Source organism: Clinocottus analis, unplaced genomic scaffold, assembly GCF_023055335.1.
Source record: "Clinocottus analis isolate CAN_PGR_092001 unplaced genomic scaffold, fCliAna1.0.p SCAF_8, whole genome shotgun sequence".
In the NCBI taxonomy this organism is placed as follows: domain Eukaryota; kingdom Metazoa; phylum Chordata; class Actinopteri; order Perciformes; family Cottidae; genus Clinocottus; species Clinocottus analis.
Genome location: NW_027176240.1, coordinates 14066413 through 14082130, shown reverse-complemented (window position 1 = coordinate 14082130; position 15718 = coordinate 14066413). Strand labels below are relative to the sequence as shown.

The 15718-nt window shown below is 43.7% G+C and overlaps 1 long non-coding RNA gene across 1 annotated transcript; it reads right to left on the bottom strand.

Moving 5' to 3' along the window:
* Positions 1 to 889: 889 nt before the first annotated feature.
* LOC137779497 (uncharacterized) lies at positions 890 to 5765 on the bottom strand. The gene is made up of 3 exons (XR_011077064.1): positions 5676 to 5765; positions 5352 to 5541; positions 890 to 1086 (listed from the first exon to the last, which is right to left on the bottom strand). It is a non-coding gene; the product is annotated as an uncharacterized lncRNA (long non-coding RNA).
* Between the last annotated feature and the right edge of the window lie 9953 nt (positions 5766 to 15718).

Genomic DNA, 15718 nt, shown 5'->3' with positions numbered 1-15718 from the left:
AGCCATGGCATGATGGAGGAAACTAAGCAAGGATCGGCAGGTACATCTGCGAGTTCAGTTAATGTGTAATTCAAAATGCATCCCAATCAAATGGTTATGCAAATACTAATGACAAATATTTGCTTGCTGAGTTCAAGCGCTTTTGCATTTGTCTTTAGGTTGAGTGAAAATAATGATGATTAGCATGTCCCTGTTCAGCATTTTCCACCAGTGCTGTTTTGTTTTTCTACATTTTCATACATTGTCCTGCCTGGGCACAGATTCTGGTAATCAAAGTCTAATGTTACTTAATTCCTGAAATGAATGCGTGTGGTCATGTGTATTTCAGACTGCATATGAAAACACAGCAGGCAAATGCATCTGAATATAGTGTTAGCATTTACATGGAATGCACATATTGCTTAGATAAAACAATGCTGGTTTGGGATGTTTCCAAACTAATATTACATGATCAAACCTCATAGGTATTCTCTCTTACATTCATCATCCCCTCCCTTCTCTCCTCCTGTACACACCTTTTAAACATGCACTGACATCACAAGCTCTCTCTAACACACATAGAAACACATTTACCCTCACTTTTCTTTGAGTCACTTTGGTTCAGGACTTTGTTGTTCCATTGATTGAACAAGGCCATCAATAGCTTTCAAATATAGCTCCCTGTCTGAAGAGGAGCTATGAAGCATGAACAGCGGCTCCTCAAAAGATTTCCTGCTAATACTTTCTTTCCCCAGGAACAGAAGGCACTTTGCTATTATTTCCAACCTTTTGCCTTTAGCGATTTCTTTCTGTTCTGAGGTGAGAGGGCTTTGTCGCCACACAACCACAGAGCAGAGCCACCAAGACACATAGCAAAGTCAAGGTAGAAATGTTTCCATAGTACCTGGCTCAAGGTCATTTGGACAACAATATGAAATGAGCCCTCCTGGGACTGCAGCTCCTCTGGCACCTCCGCTTACGAGTCCCGATTTGCCACCAGTGCTCTTTCTCGTCTCTGTTCCCCTCCCACACAGAAGAATAAGGTTGACTGGATGTATTTTTCCCTGTGTGCTCCAGTGGGATATAGCTGAGCAGAGGAGTTGGCACCTGCAGGGGAAAGAGAAGAGGAGGGGTTAATGGTGGCTGAGGTGGGCAAAGTAGTCTGAAGCTTGAAGGAGAGTGTAGCAGCTTGGCAGTGGTCTCTGCTCGGGTCTCCCAGGTCTGGTCTAATGGCCCCACTTGGCACAACCTACTGCTGGTGGTCAGATGGCCTGCTCTGCTACGAGGCGAAAAGGCCAGGGGCAGGCTTTCACATTCACTTCAGCCTGTCTTTGTCAAAGACTCTCAATGACTTTCCAAAAAGAGGCAAGTGGGAATTCAACAGAGGGGGAGAGGAGTGTGCAATAGATGAAAAAAAGGGTGAAATAAAAGCCAGTCTGAAGTGCGGAGGTGCAAAGGAGCAGCATATGTTGTTTTAATGCTCTCATTACAGACCCCACGTTCTCTCCCCAATGCCCTCAGAAGGGTCCTTTCATTTACAACAAATTCCAAAATGACAAAGCGGCCTGCTTTTGTGTGGGCGGCAGAAGGAAGCATTTAAAACTTTCAACAGCAGCATCAGTGACCGTCGTCGTGGCCAAGGATGCAAAATGAAACAAAAGCAGATAAGCAGCAGGGACTTAAGCCAGTCACATGAAACAAAAATAGACCACGCCATGTCTCAAACTGTGCTTCATAGTGCATTTGAGACATCTGATGTTTCGCCTGGCAGGCACTGTTTATCTCAATGTGGCAGACCGGTATTCAAGATGGAGACATTACCTTGCGTCAACCAGTGCCTGGCTGCCCCCCTCTTCTGCCTCAGGACCCCTTGTCCCCCATCAGTCCCACATCCCTGGAGGACAAGCCTGATAATTGTTAGAATTCCCAGCAGGCAATGATGGTGGTTTAATCGAGTTTTGGTGTAATCCTCATGCCCTATCTGGTGCAGAAAGGCCCTCTCCACACCTGCAGCACCTCAGAGCTTTTGCAAAGAACCGCAGGAGGGAGATGGCTTTCAAGTAAGAAATCCACTTTGTGCGCACATGTTTTTTAGTGAGCAAACAAGGGGAAGAGAATAAAATACGGGAACAGAAAACGGAGGCATGTGGAATCGCTGGAAATGAGGATACGTATTTTGCCGAAGGATATTTGAGATGGGATGTGACCTGTGCAAACTCCATATTCCAGACAGATTGGAGCCAAGCCTCCCCAGGCTCTGCCCTAAGGGCTGGATAAATGTTTACTTTTGTGGGCTCAGTGGATAGAATTATCTTGGATATCATCCGATAATGAATGACTTGCTAGAATAGCTGCTCTTTTTCCTAATCTATGTCAAATATTCTGCAATTTTTGTGTGTGTGTTACAATGCTGGGCCCCACACTGTGTGGATGACTTTACTGCTGGCATGGAAATCACACAGGCTTCACTTGGATACACATGCATACGCACCTCAATCAGCATGTCTGTTTCCTTCTTCAGTCAAATTCAGTTAACAAGCATGAAGGAGCACATCTCCACCTCCCTGAAGGTCTTTCTACAACAGCACTGTATATTCTATTTAAAATGGCTTTTCACAACCTGCAATTTGCTATCTATTACAACCTGTTTTCCTTGTTGACCTTCAAATCTCCTGTAGAGACCCTGCACTGTCATGTGTCAGTGTGAGCAGGCATTAGTTGGACTCTTTCCTGGATCCTGCTTTTCTAATGAGGGATATCAGCACTTTGGCACAGCATACTGGCAGCATGCATAAAAATGGATGGGGACGGGGTGCAGCTCAACAGAACTGTCCCACAGTCTTGGTCCAAGAAAATGGTGTCCAGAAGGATTGTGTTGCATTATCAAATTTTGTAAAATGCCCATTATTTTTTGCAGTTATATTGAATTCAAAAGCACCTTTGCGTTTCAGGTTCTATGTAGATAATGTCACAGTATGCTGTGGGGTTTTCTGTACATTTTTTTGGTACATTTTCTTAATTAATAGTTTTGGTCAGTTAGTTTAGTCTCTTAAATAATAGTTTTAGTCAGTGCGACATATTCGTATTCAAAAGCCGGACAACATTGTATCTGGAAATAGCGGTGGCTTTAAATAGACATATGGTGAACATCGAGGAAGATTACAGTATCATTTCTCCAAAGGAAGAGATACAAAGAGATAATACACCCATGGGGGATGTTTTCATGGGTGCTATAGACTCATTATCTTGTCATGTATCATAAAAAAAGACAGCACAGGCCGGCATTAGGGGGCCTCTGCGAGTGTGTGTCCGCACTCCCCTGGCTCTTCCTCAGCTCGACGTGGCAGCAGCCTCCCTCGCCTCGTATAACGAGAGGAGGCTTCAGACGTACGCCCTGGTGAGCAGTATTGATTGTCTCCCCAGCACCTTCTGCTGAGAGGTCTCATTCTGTCTGTCACACTCCCGCACAAGTGAGGCGCACACACACACATAAACACAAACTAACCTGCACACATAGTCAAGTACGCATGTGAACACATAACTTAGACAACTCATACCACCCTGGAGGGCTCCGCTGTTTGACATCTTGCTCACCAGGTGCTCAATTAAAGTGTGGCGTTAATGCCTCCAGCACTAGATTCTGTCAGTGAAGAATCACTCTGCGGACTCCCACTCTCTGCCCTGCATGACTTTGTGACTTTCGAGCAGACCTCGCTGGTGCCCACTCTTCGTCAACACTGAGCTGGGGGGCTGTAAAAACCGCGAGGCTTTACTGGTCTCTGCAACTCAGAGCGAGGGCAAAAATATCCCTCCCTGTTAAATAGGATTGAATGGAGATGATGGAAAGTTTACCACCCATCTTCTCTCACTCTCGTTTCATTGGTCATGGGTCTGTGCATATGCGTAGGGCTGCTCTCAACTGATGACAAGTGAATCACTGGGAATATATATATTTTTTTATTAAATCCTCATATGACCATTGAGCTCCGTTATAGCTTTCCCTCTGCAACAGCATAACCTCTCAAATTAAGATTTTATGGCCTTTGTGGCCTCGTAATTCCAAAGCACGTACTGCTGAATAAGTATGAAACGCACAACGCTCCCCTTTTCTGATATACTACTATCCTGCTTTGTGATTTGCATCTATCTGTGCACTGACTTATTTATACAAAGGAAAGGAATTAACACCCTTTTGAACCACTATATAAAGGTACAACATAAACATGTGCATGCAGATTCAAACATGTGTGGGGGAAAAGTGTTAATTGACCAACCTGCCAGGCAATTATTGTCGGTTGACCTCATAACCAAAATGTGTTTCTGATTATCATGCTTCAGAGCGTCTGTTGTCAAGGAAGCCGTGTTTTAAATTGTTTAGACAGCACCTTCCACAGTCCACGGGGGACTGTTCTCAATCAGGCGAAAATGTAATCTAAGCTAAGAAACTAATGAAAAATGTTTTTTTTTAATGCTTTTTTCCGATTTGAATCTGATTACAGAATTCTAATTATTTAAGCTCGGGGCATGAAAAGATGATTTGCATGTAAACAGACCACTCCAGGACTGAAAGATGTCATATACAGATTATTATGTTGAACATTTCACAACTGTGAACTGGTTATTGAATTTTTTTACAAATCTGTGTAAATGTCTTAACAATGGCGCGATAAAAGTGAATGAGATACGACTCAATCAAGAAATAAAGCTGACGGCTCTGTCTTTATTCTTTCCTAGTTAATTCATTCCCAGTGTAAAGGGTTCTTGGGCGTTGGCGCCACAGCATGAGTACAAATGTCAGGGTCCAGACAGGCAGGGGTTGAGCTTTGTGAGATTAAGATAGCTCCGGTAAAGTCTGTTTGTCCAGGAGATTATAATCTTGCGCTTCCTGGGGATAAACACAGCCATGACAGCGCTCTAATAATGTTTCACCTTTATCAGGACGCACAAATGTGCACTTTGTGTCTGCTTGCTTTCTGAAGCAGAAGTCATACTGCAAATGGAGACAAACATCAAGTGGTGCAGTAAATTGGAAGAAAAAAAATTGTCTCTGTATCTAAATCCTTTGAATTCTCCAGGTCCCCAAAGTAATTAGAGTCTCAGGCGATTGGGGCTCATAGAGATGCCCAGAGTCCCTTGACTCAAATAGAGGGAATGCCCTATGCCTGGCCATAAGAAAATGATGTCCCAGACCTCCTCCATCAATTACCCCCCTCACAACTCAAATTAGGTGCTACACTGTACTCGCTGCAGCAAATATTTGCAGTCATACACTTGCCTTCAGGCTTTCAACCAGCTCAACAAAATGTACAGTTGTGTATTTTAGGATCAATCTCACTTTGCAGGGAGTTTATGTTTCCTATAAGCAATATTACCGTGTCTACATGGAGGTGATAAGCCTCATACAGCTGTAGGCTCAGTGCTGGTTATTCATCCAGGCTGAGAGGACGGCAGCAACAACTAGGATACCCACAGGGTAAATGTTATCTGCTGGGCAGTAGGCGGGTGTTTAACAGGACCACGATAGCCTTGCCTTACCTGGCCCGAGGCACAGTATCAAACTCCCTGTCAAAGAAAGATGACGTCAACACAGGCAGTAAAACTGAGGTTAATGGCACTGAAAGCGAGGGCGAGGACTTCTATTATGGGTCAGCGCCTTATCAAACTCAAGCCAGTCACCTGTCAATCACCTGACTTACCTGCTATCCATCTGACTGAGTCTTCAATTAAGAGTGACACGTGTGTACAAAGGAACCCTATATCTGTGAAGTGCAGCTGACCAGTCTTCCCCTTTTTTAAAAAAAAAACCAAAAACAATCCTAGAGATGCATTGGTGGAGAAGAAAGCTGACAGATGGACAAATGTCTATCATGTCAACATTGTCTGAGAAAAAAAACAATGATTAATTATTTTAAAAAGAACAATAATAGAGAAAATAAAGTTAAAAGTGTTCTCTTTTAGCACCTTTTAATATTTCCTTGCAGTCAGTGTTCTCCACTCGGGCCCAAGCCACTTCAGCCCTCTCTTCAGCAAGATGTTACTCCACAGATCACCGTGTTATTAACTCTTTGTTACTTCCTTGTGGTCTGATACACCCTCATGCCTCGTATTATCTCCAGCTGCTTTTCTTTCTACAAGAAAAACCTCAATGTACATTCAAGTGGAACACAAGCATATTTCCTTTATTCCACCTCTTTCATCCCTCCTCCAATCTCTATGCCCACCCCTCACTCTTTTGCCTCTTTGTTCTTGTTTTCAATTCTTCCCTGGCCCCATCCCTCTTTTCCTATTTTTCCTGTCAATGGACTGATTTCTTTTTATCCAGGAGCGCAGCAGATTAACAGATATTGTATCATGGCCAAGACAGGCAAAGCCCCTCTCTGTCCCTGACATCTAATTAATGGTAATCCTTTAATCTGCTGCTTGTAGTGCAGACCCCTTGGTTGCTGTCCCATTTGCAGCAACAGAAGCAAGTCTAAAGACGGGACAGAGATGGAGTGGGCCGAGAGTGGGTTTGCTAACTCAGCAGGTCAAACTACGAGGCTGCTTTGGACAAAGACACATAAAACACAATGAGAACAATATATATTTCATTTCTAGGGATTAGTCATATTTCACTTGTGCTGTAAAACTAAGTAACTGTCCCGGCCGGAGAGGGACATTTGGCATTACATACAATGCTAATCATTATGGAATTGTGCACCATATACCTAACACTGTTCAAACATGTGTGTGCACACAAACATACACAGGCAAACACATGCTGAGCTTAATCTATAACATTGGCTGTGCATGGATGACATCTGTATTTACGACATCAACCTTGCACGGTAGTCACAGATGTAATTAACAACGGGGGCGAGGGAAGCACATCCTCCCATCTTAATTAACTTAATTAATAGATATAAATAATCACCTTCAGCCTGTCTTCATTTGTTAAGCAATAAAACTGGGTATTAAAACTTAATCTTGGTTCTGTCATAAACAATATGCAGCCTCTCTCTCTGACGATGACACCACAGATGGTGTTTAGAAGTCATCTAACACATTTGCAGTGTAGTTTTATTGCGGCGGCACTGTCTTGGACTTCCAAAAAAGATGCTGCAGCTCATGTGACAAACTTATGTACAACCGGGCACGATGAATAATCGGCCACAGAGAAGCGTCTTACCAAAATAAATATATAACACTCACCATCTGCATTGTAAAACACAGTTTTGATTGTAGGTGTTTGCTCGTTATCCACCGGGTTTGATTGATCAATTAACACCAAAAGTTAATGTTCAGCACGAGCACAACTTTTTGTGTTCATACCAAGTCCAACCACAGTGTCTTTTACTGGCAGAGACGCAAAGGTGACATTTGCGTCTCACGTTGAAAAGGGCGGTTCACCTTCTACATGCACGCTGCAGTTATTTACCCAACAAATACACACACACACATATCCAGACGTAAAGAGCATTGCATACACACGCACGCACAGCAACAGACAGGGTAAAGATACCCGTAGACAGAGCTGTGATTAATGCAGAAGGCACGGAGCCCTGCTGTAGTAGGTGTCTGTGTCTTAATCACTCTCTCAGTGTGTTTCATTAGCTCCTGATGGTCTCTGATGAATGGACTTGCCCTGGGTGTCCCGGCGTCTCTTCTGCTGTTCCCCTTACGGGTCAACTTTGGAGGTGCGATCGATCCCACCCCCTCCTTACCCACCCTCCTCCTCCTTCCGCGGGGAACCCAGTCACAGATTGGCAGGTGTGTCTGTCATGTTGTTAAAGATATGATGCTGATGAGCGCAGCCCGCTCATGAATTCATTAACCTACATTTGAAGGATAATTTAGGCACCAGTCGCTGGCCATATGTTCTCTGATTGCTGGATTCTTTCCCACTGTTGGGATTTGGTGCAAGTCGATGGGCAGTTTAGTATCCATGCAGATGGCCTCTAGTGTTTCTTCATTCTTACTACTAGTCTCTCTCATCCTCATCTCATCTGGGAATGCTGAACTTATGCTGCACTCTTAAGATGCTGCACTTGCTTCATGTAATATACTGTAAATCCCTCCAAGTATAATAAAGCCATGCTTCCAATTATACAGCACGGCTGAGATTACGCCACAGCTCTTTCCCATTATGTGTTTATATAATAGGAGTAAAACATGACTGCTAATCTGCTTGATGTACATAAAGTGTGAAGATAATCGTTTGGAGAAAGAGAAATAAAAAAATCTTTTTTTTCTCCCATTTCATTCCACCTGAGAAGGCTTCATCCTTGTATAATATCTCTTTCCCTTCTCTGCTTGATTGTAAACATGGCACCTGAAGACCGCAGAGGCTGTGTCAGCTAAAACACATGTGGACCTGAAGGCGATGCTCCGCTGGAGCCTTAGCCACCGAATGACTTCGGCTATTTTGCGATCTCGAAAAATAACACAGAAAAGTCGATCTGTTGCCATTTTATTCATAATTTGCCTACAGTAAGTGAGTAATTGCCGCGTTGGGGTATGTTGTGGGCTATTACCTCCTGTTCTAAATGCCGTTGCTGAGATTGTTGCTGAGGCAGGCAGTGCAGTGTTGGGGCTTTGCGTTGGCACAAGGGAAGCAGAGTTTGCCAACTCTTTCTCTCTCACCGCTCTCCCGGTGCATTGTGTGGGATGCGAGCAGCCATCGTGCCAGAGCAGAGGTGGAGGAAAGGGGAAGTCGCCATCTGGGGCTACAGGAGGCTGTCTGGACCCCAATGCTTCCAACATGTTTCAAATTAACACCCAGCTCTGCCCTCATCCCCTCCTAACAGAATAGGGCGCGCTCACACACACTACCATTCATCTTAACTCTGGGCTGGAACAAAATTCACACAAAAATTAAATACACTTTAGTGAAGTGTTTTTTCTGCTTGTATTAATAGCCCGAAAGAATAAATGCTTTCATTGGATTTTGACAAGATAGAAAAGAAGGACCAGTTCCTTACAGTGTGTGAAGATTTCTCACTAAAGTTAGATGATCACAGCAAGATAGGATGAAATGAAGCCCAAAGGCAGTATTGAGCTGTCCAGAGCGTTTAGGCTTTTTGTGGTCCTTACGGAGCCTCGTCACCTCTGTTGAGGTCACCGCTCACCTTATGAATTGCTGTCCTGTCCTGTCCTGTCTCCTGCTAGCACATTGTGGTCATTATCATTATGAAATTAATATAGTGAAACATTTTCCAGGACTCTTATTGAGTCAGTGATGAAACAGGCTGATGTGGCATCAACACATTTGTATCAGGATGCCAATTTAATCTCTGGTGAGCTCCTCTATATTAGCTAATCCCACTTTCTGTGTCATTTGAGAACACTCAAGAAACAAAACCAGTCCAGTGTTCCTGAAAATGTTTTTCAAATAGGACAATTCTACACCTCAAAATGTACATACAATGCAAAGCTCAGTAACAATGCAGGAAGTTTTTTTTTTTTTAAAAGGGGAAGTAAGGGTTAACGGCTACCAGGCAGCAATTATTAAGAGATGTTTTTTAACAATAACCACAATCTTCCCTCAACATGAACCATACACTAACCTTAACGCAACAATAAACAATATTTGTGTGTCCCAAATTTATCAGATGACTTGTATGTGAACATGGCCAATAATAGCCCACAGAGAATTATGGCACAATTCTGCAGTCCCGCTCAGCTCTACGCGGGAATTAAAGCATTTTTTAGCTCATTGTTTTGTGTTCCAGGAACTTAACCGTCAGATTCACTCTCACCGCTCTCATCAGTGTTGTTTCCAGATGCAGCAGGATACTGTTCTAATAAACCTGCTGCCTGAAATGAAAATAAGCGTTCCTGAAACTAACTTTGTATAAGACGTGAGGGTTGGGTTTACAACTTGTTTCTGCTGTTCCACGTGGGCATTGTAGCAGATTTAACCAAACCTGAAGCAGCATTTGCCACAGCTACAATCTTCACCCAGTATACATATATTAATCAAAGCTGCTATGCAAAGTTGTACGTGGGTGATGCATAGTAAAGTCCAGTTGTGCCAGCAATGCCTCAAGAAACTCTGCAGTGAATGTGAATACTGCTAGCGAGTAAACAATGGTGTCAGCAATGGAGCTTTAAAAATGTTTCATGAGAAATAAAATGCATTGCAAAGTGTTTGTTGGGCCTCAAGGATATGAGTTTTTAACACTGAATGCAAAAGAACTTTTGTTTGTTTACAAAAACTCAGCGCACCTTCAGGAGGCATCCCTGGCTCAGGGACATGATAAGTGGAAACTGCTTGATAAATAAGACGAGTTAATCTCAAGTGCGAATGTATAAGCTGTATTGTGTTTTCCTGAGGCGCTCTTATAGCACCTCAGGAAAACACAATACAAGTTATAGCAGCATACTGGCTAGTAATTGTAGACATCAGTGATTACTGAAAGACAAAGATGATGTGTCCTTTATTCAAACGCTTTAATTTAAATGTCCAGAGCCTGCACTCTCGGCTGTTTCTGAATACAAATGAAAACAAGCAAAGCCTAAAAGGGTTCTTGAATGATAACCACAAAACAGTAATCTTGTTTGAGAGCGATGCAAAGCGAGACTCATTGTATCTGAGAGCACAGCTCGACAGTGAGGGAGGATAGGCTGGTGACACGGAGTCGTGTCAAAATGTTCTACCCCACCACATCCGTGCGTCTCCTCCATCTTCTCGCCTCCCCCCATGCATTTCATGTTCTCCCCTGCTTTCTCAGCCACATCCTCGCCGCTCATTTGCTTTCTCCATCTCCTCCTTCCCTTACTCCTCCTCCCCCTCTGTGCGCTCTCTGCTTCCTTGCCAATCCCCTGTGTTGTTTCACACCAGACGTAGAACAGACTAAAAATATATGTGTTTGGTTCTGGCCGTCCCAAAAGGCAACTTTATAGAGAACAAAGGAGATAGCAGGGCAGATCAAATAACTCATGAAGAGAGAGAGAGCGGATGCTGGTCGTGGGGCTGTGTTGCCCCACTGGAGAACATTATTACTGGATTATTGATTTACAGCACAAAATGGATGGAACATAAGTAGCGTTAAGCTCATTAATCCCTCTCCTGTCTCTTTCATGAAAATGGACTTGTTATCAGTGATTATTCTAATGGATTGTTATGATCGAACACTTACTGTGCAGCACGTTTGCTGCCTTAGCAGAAACACGGAGTGCATGGACAGCAGAGGTGAGGTTTGGGGACGTGCAGACAGGATGAAAGAGGTGAAGGGCGGCGGCAAGACACAGAGGTATCTGCTGAAACGAATGCACCACAATACAAGCTCAAAACACAGACAGTGGAATTGCTGACATTCTGGTGACATTTGGTGCGTCAGTGGCATTTGGCAAGACATACGAGCAGGTAGCCCAGTTCACATCACTCCTAGCATGAGATGGGAACGCACACCCTCCGAGGCATTCAAGCTGCCTCACAGAAGTGATCATTAGCATATTTAAAATAACCTTTTTACTTTGCACATATCGGCATACGACAAAGTGATCTTCACTTTCTATTGTTTTGATATTACTGATTTTCTCTTATGAAGCTCAATGAGTTTAATTTACAGCAAAGAAAACTGTAAGACACCTCAACCTTAATCCTTGTCTCCCTGCCCTCCTCCCTCTCTGTCCCCTCTCCAGGCTCCATGTACATCCATCAGGGAGTGCTCCAATGGAGCGCGGCGGGCCCGACGATTGTCCTCATAAATTGTGTGTGTGTCGGGGTGCAAAGGGGCTAAGTGAGCAGTAAATAACAAAGGGTCCTGCCGCCGTCCGCTCACCGTCGCAACGTTTCCGGGCACGCAAGATTACCCAAGATGCCTCAGGAGGGGTGTCCTCTTCCTCTCTGTGATGAGTGGGCAAGTGGCGGGAGGAACACGCCTTCACCACCCGGCGTCTGACAGAGAAAAGGTTAGACACAGGAACCATGCCGATTTAAATTGATGAGTGTCTTTATTTCACTGTAAAAGAAGAACGACGCTGTTTGTCTCCCTCCCTCTGTAATAACAGATCGCGCCGCAGATATCTTTAACTGCCTCCATTTTTCACTGTCAGACCCTTTCCTCTCTATTCCACTCACTTTCTCTTGCTCTCATGTGCCCTTTTCGATTTGTCCTCTCTTGCCTATTTTCTGTCTCTGTATTGACTACGCATTCACAACTGCCTCTGGTCACTTATTCGTGACCGTGTCCCGATACTTGTGTCCTCATCCAAACTAGTTTCTATTCCTGCTCTCTCCTGTGATTGCTCCTCTGAAGTTCTGCTTTAATGGTCCAGGGGGAGACTCCATCAACCCTTAGTGCCACTCATGGTTTTCTTATACACCATCTATGGTTTGTTAGGTAAAAGCCTTTTGATTGATGCAACTATTACTATTACAACTATTGTGTATATTTGTGTTCTTTTTTTATAGCAAGTTATACCACTTTCTTCTGCTACATCTGTGACCACCCGCTGACTTTTTCTGACACCTGGTTCTTGACTTTTTGCCTTGCATGCTCCTACATACTGTTCCATTTACTTTAATACTCAATATCACTCCTTCAATCTATCATGGCCACTCTCTCCTCTCCCATTTTCCAGATTTACACCTGGCAAAGTAAACTCCCCATCCTCAACAACATCTGTTTTTATCTTTTAATCTCCCTATTTCCCTACGAGTACAGATTGTGTGTGACTGGTGTGGTGTGCGTTCAGTGATTTCTGTCCAGCTGCTCCGTTTAGTTGAATGACATGTGGGTGGCATGTGAAGAACGTTAATGTTTGGTTTTGAGATAGTTGGATTTGTTGAGAGAGATGCTCTTTGACTGTCCATGTCTCTCAACTGGAGGAGTTTTCTCTCCAAACGTTGACAACTGGAAGAAAGAAGATGAATAGGTTTGAAATGGGTAGTTTGGCCTTTTTTTCTGAGATATTCTTAACACAGCTTATGTAAGGGCTGGGTTATACGTACCCCTTTTAAATGTCCCCTTCCCTCTTTCATTTTTTTATATGGGAGAGAACATCATGTCAAACTGCGTGCCGGAAACGTTAAACTGTCAGATTTTGGCATTAAGTATGACAGGGTGTTCTCAATAGAGGGAGCAGCAGTTATCAGGGCATGTGGCCAACTCAATGGGGATTATTCGCTTCTCTCCCACACCTTCTTTGCCATGTGATACTGTAAGTGTAAGAAATCAAAAATAATGAGACTGTAGTAATGATAATTGTTCTTTGCCATTGGACGGGTATAACATCTACCGAAGCACTACATATCGCCAATGGATCAATAAAATATTTTAATAGTTTGACGTGTAACCTTTTTAAGAATATTGATTTGTGCAGTGTTCTGCATGAGCGCTCAATTTGGAGCATATCGACTGTAGTGTTGTTGTGATATGGCGAGGGACGGCCTTGGGCTCCGGGCAGACGCTCTCAATGCCACAATTATTGAGCCTCTTGACCTTCTCCCTACAAAGACGATACCGGCATGTCTGTAGTGGTCCCTGCTGTAACAACGCAGAAGTGATATAAACACATCCAGTCAGTCTACCTTTATTAGAAACAAGAATACGTGAAACGTTTCTACCCAAAGCCACAAATGTAGTATTCACACTAGAGATGTGTAGCACACCTTAACACCTTTTGAACAGCGCCGCCGCTCCCATAAGGCACACTACGCGCTGTGCGTAGGGCACCAGGCCAGGAGGAGGGGGGGGGCACCAAAAAATATGCACCAAAAAATCCTCATAGATATAATAATTATAATGCCGATATATATTTTTAATAGAAATATTAGGCACCTTTTAGGCATGTGTGTATATCACAAAACAGGTAGAACAAGAGGTATATTTAATTGCCCAAAAATAGTTACGATGGTGCCCCTCCCCCCTCCCCCTCTGCATTTGTTTGTGAATGACTTCACAGCTTTTTGAGACTCCCCTGCCGCGCTTGGGTCCGTAAATGCGTTTTTAATCAGATGTCAACCCTCATTTTCAACCAATCACATGAGCTCAACTACAGGTGCTCCATGTAAAAAAAAAATGCATCCGTCCGTGGAAGGAAGGAGGGGCAAACAGCTAGCCTGATTTAAAGCTCACAGATGCCTCGCTCTACTTGACTCTACTTGATAGTCTACCCTTAGTGTAGGTGATCTTCTTAGCTGATGCCATAGCCACGGCTCGTGAAACTGCCATGACATGCAATGATGGTGTCCATCTATTGGCAAAGAAACAGATGAATGTCTGTACTCTGTACATCATTGTGTATGGTGTGGTGTTGCACTCTGCCATATTTTTAAACCCACGGTTGCTATTGACTGTCGGTAGATTTTAAAATGGGAGGTTTGTGCGTTATGTTTTTCGTCACAATACTGACGATTCTCTGACAAATCAGTCTGCAGTAGTTTAACTCCAACTTACAGTATCTGCTCAGCTGGCTTGGAACTTCGACTGAGGTGGTATCATGAAAACACTACAGAATACTGTCCAACTTTTGCTCATGGAAAACCATCCGAGTCGAGTTGCTTTAGAAATGCGGCAAAAACTTTACATTTTTAGGACTCAAGTTTAGAAGTGCTGGAACCTGCCTGGGCTTGTGAGACTTTTTGGACTGAGCCAGGCTGTTTTCTCCTGCTTCCAGTTTCATGCTAATTTAGCTAATTGTCGTCAATTTAATAAAGCTGTATTACAAAATTGTGTATGTTGAGTGGGATATTCAGCCCAAAGCTGCCCTTTTTATGACTGAATTATTGTATGAAATAGAAAATTGTAGAGTCTGTAATTCATCGTGACATTTTAACTTTTAAATACCTTAACTTCTCCCCTACAATTTAAAATAAAGTTCTGTGGGTTTGAATAATGCGTGTCCACAAGACATACAGATGAAATAATGGACTCATCATGGGGTCTATGGGGTTGAAGGGGCAAATGTCTGTTTTTATTTCACCTGCAGACCATATTTAAACTGTACAGCTGTGAAACCACAATGACTTGTACAGATGACCAGATGACCAGCTGGTGGACCGGGTGGGCTGGCTGAGCGATATCATATCTCTTCAACTGTCTTATCGGCTCTCCTCTCATCTCTCTTTATGTCTGTCAGCCTTCATGTTCTCCCTCTATCCTCTTACTGCTGACCTGGGCATCAATGCAAAGGTAAAGCCTCCCTTGGCTAGAGGTGACCCCCTGGACCCTATTAACATTGCACTCTCTCGGAGTGACCAAAACACACTCCCTAAATGAACCCGCCTCTCCCCCTTAGCCACCGTCCTTGCCAGAGCCCACCGCTGGGTGAATTAGATTGCAGGCTTTTTAATACGGCTCTTAATGGTTTATAAATTGCACGTAATGATTCCTCCTTTCCCCTCTCTTGCGGTGCTTTTTATGACCCCCCGGCTTTCGAAGGGAGTGGGTGGGATTTAATATATGGAGGAGGCAGAATGAGGAGGTGAAACTAGCCCTGCATGGCTTTTTGCCTGCCCTTAACACTTCCCCTGGCTATGGAGAAGGGAGTTTCGGAAATAATGCTGGACACTGATACTATCTGGCTGTAGCGTATAACGGCTGGGACATGACAGTACTGCATGACGAACTGCTCACCAGAGGAGTGCAAATAATCAAGAGTGTTTTTTTGGCGGACGGCGGAGAGTGTGATGAGAGGTCCGATTCGTGAGAGTGGCCACACCTTGGGGAAAGACGAAAATATGCACATCCCAACCAGGTGCAGAACCGACATGAACAAGGAAATAGTAGCACACTCAGAATATCACCCCAGA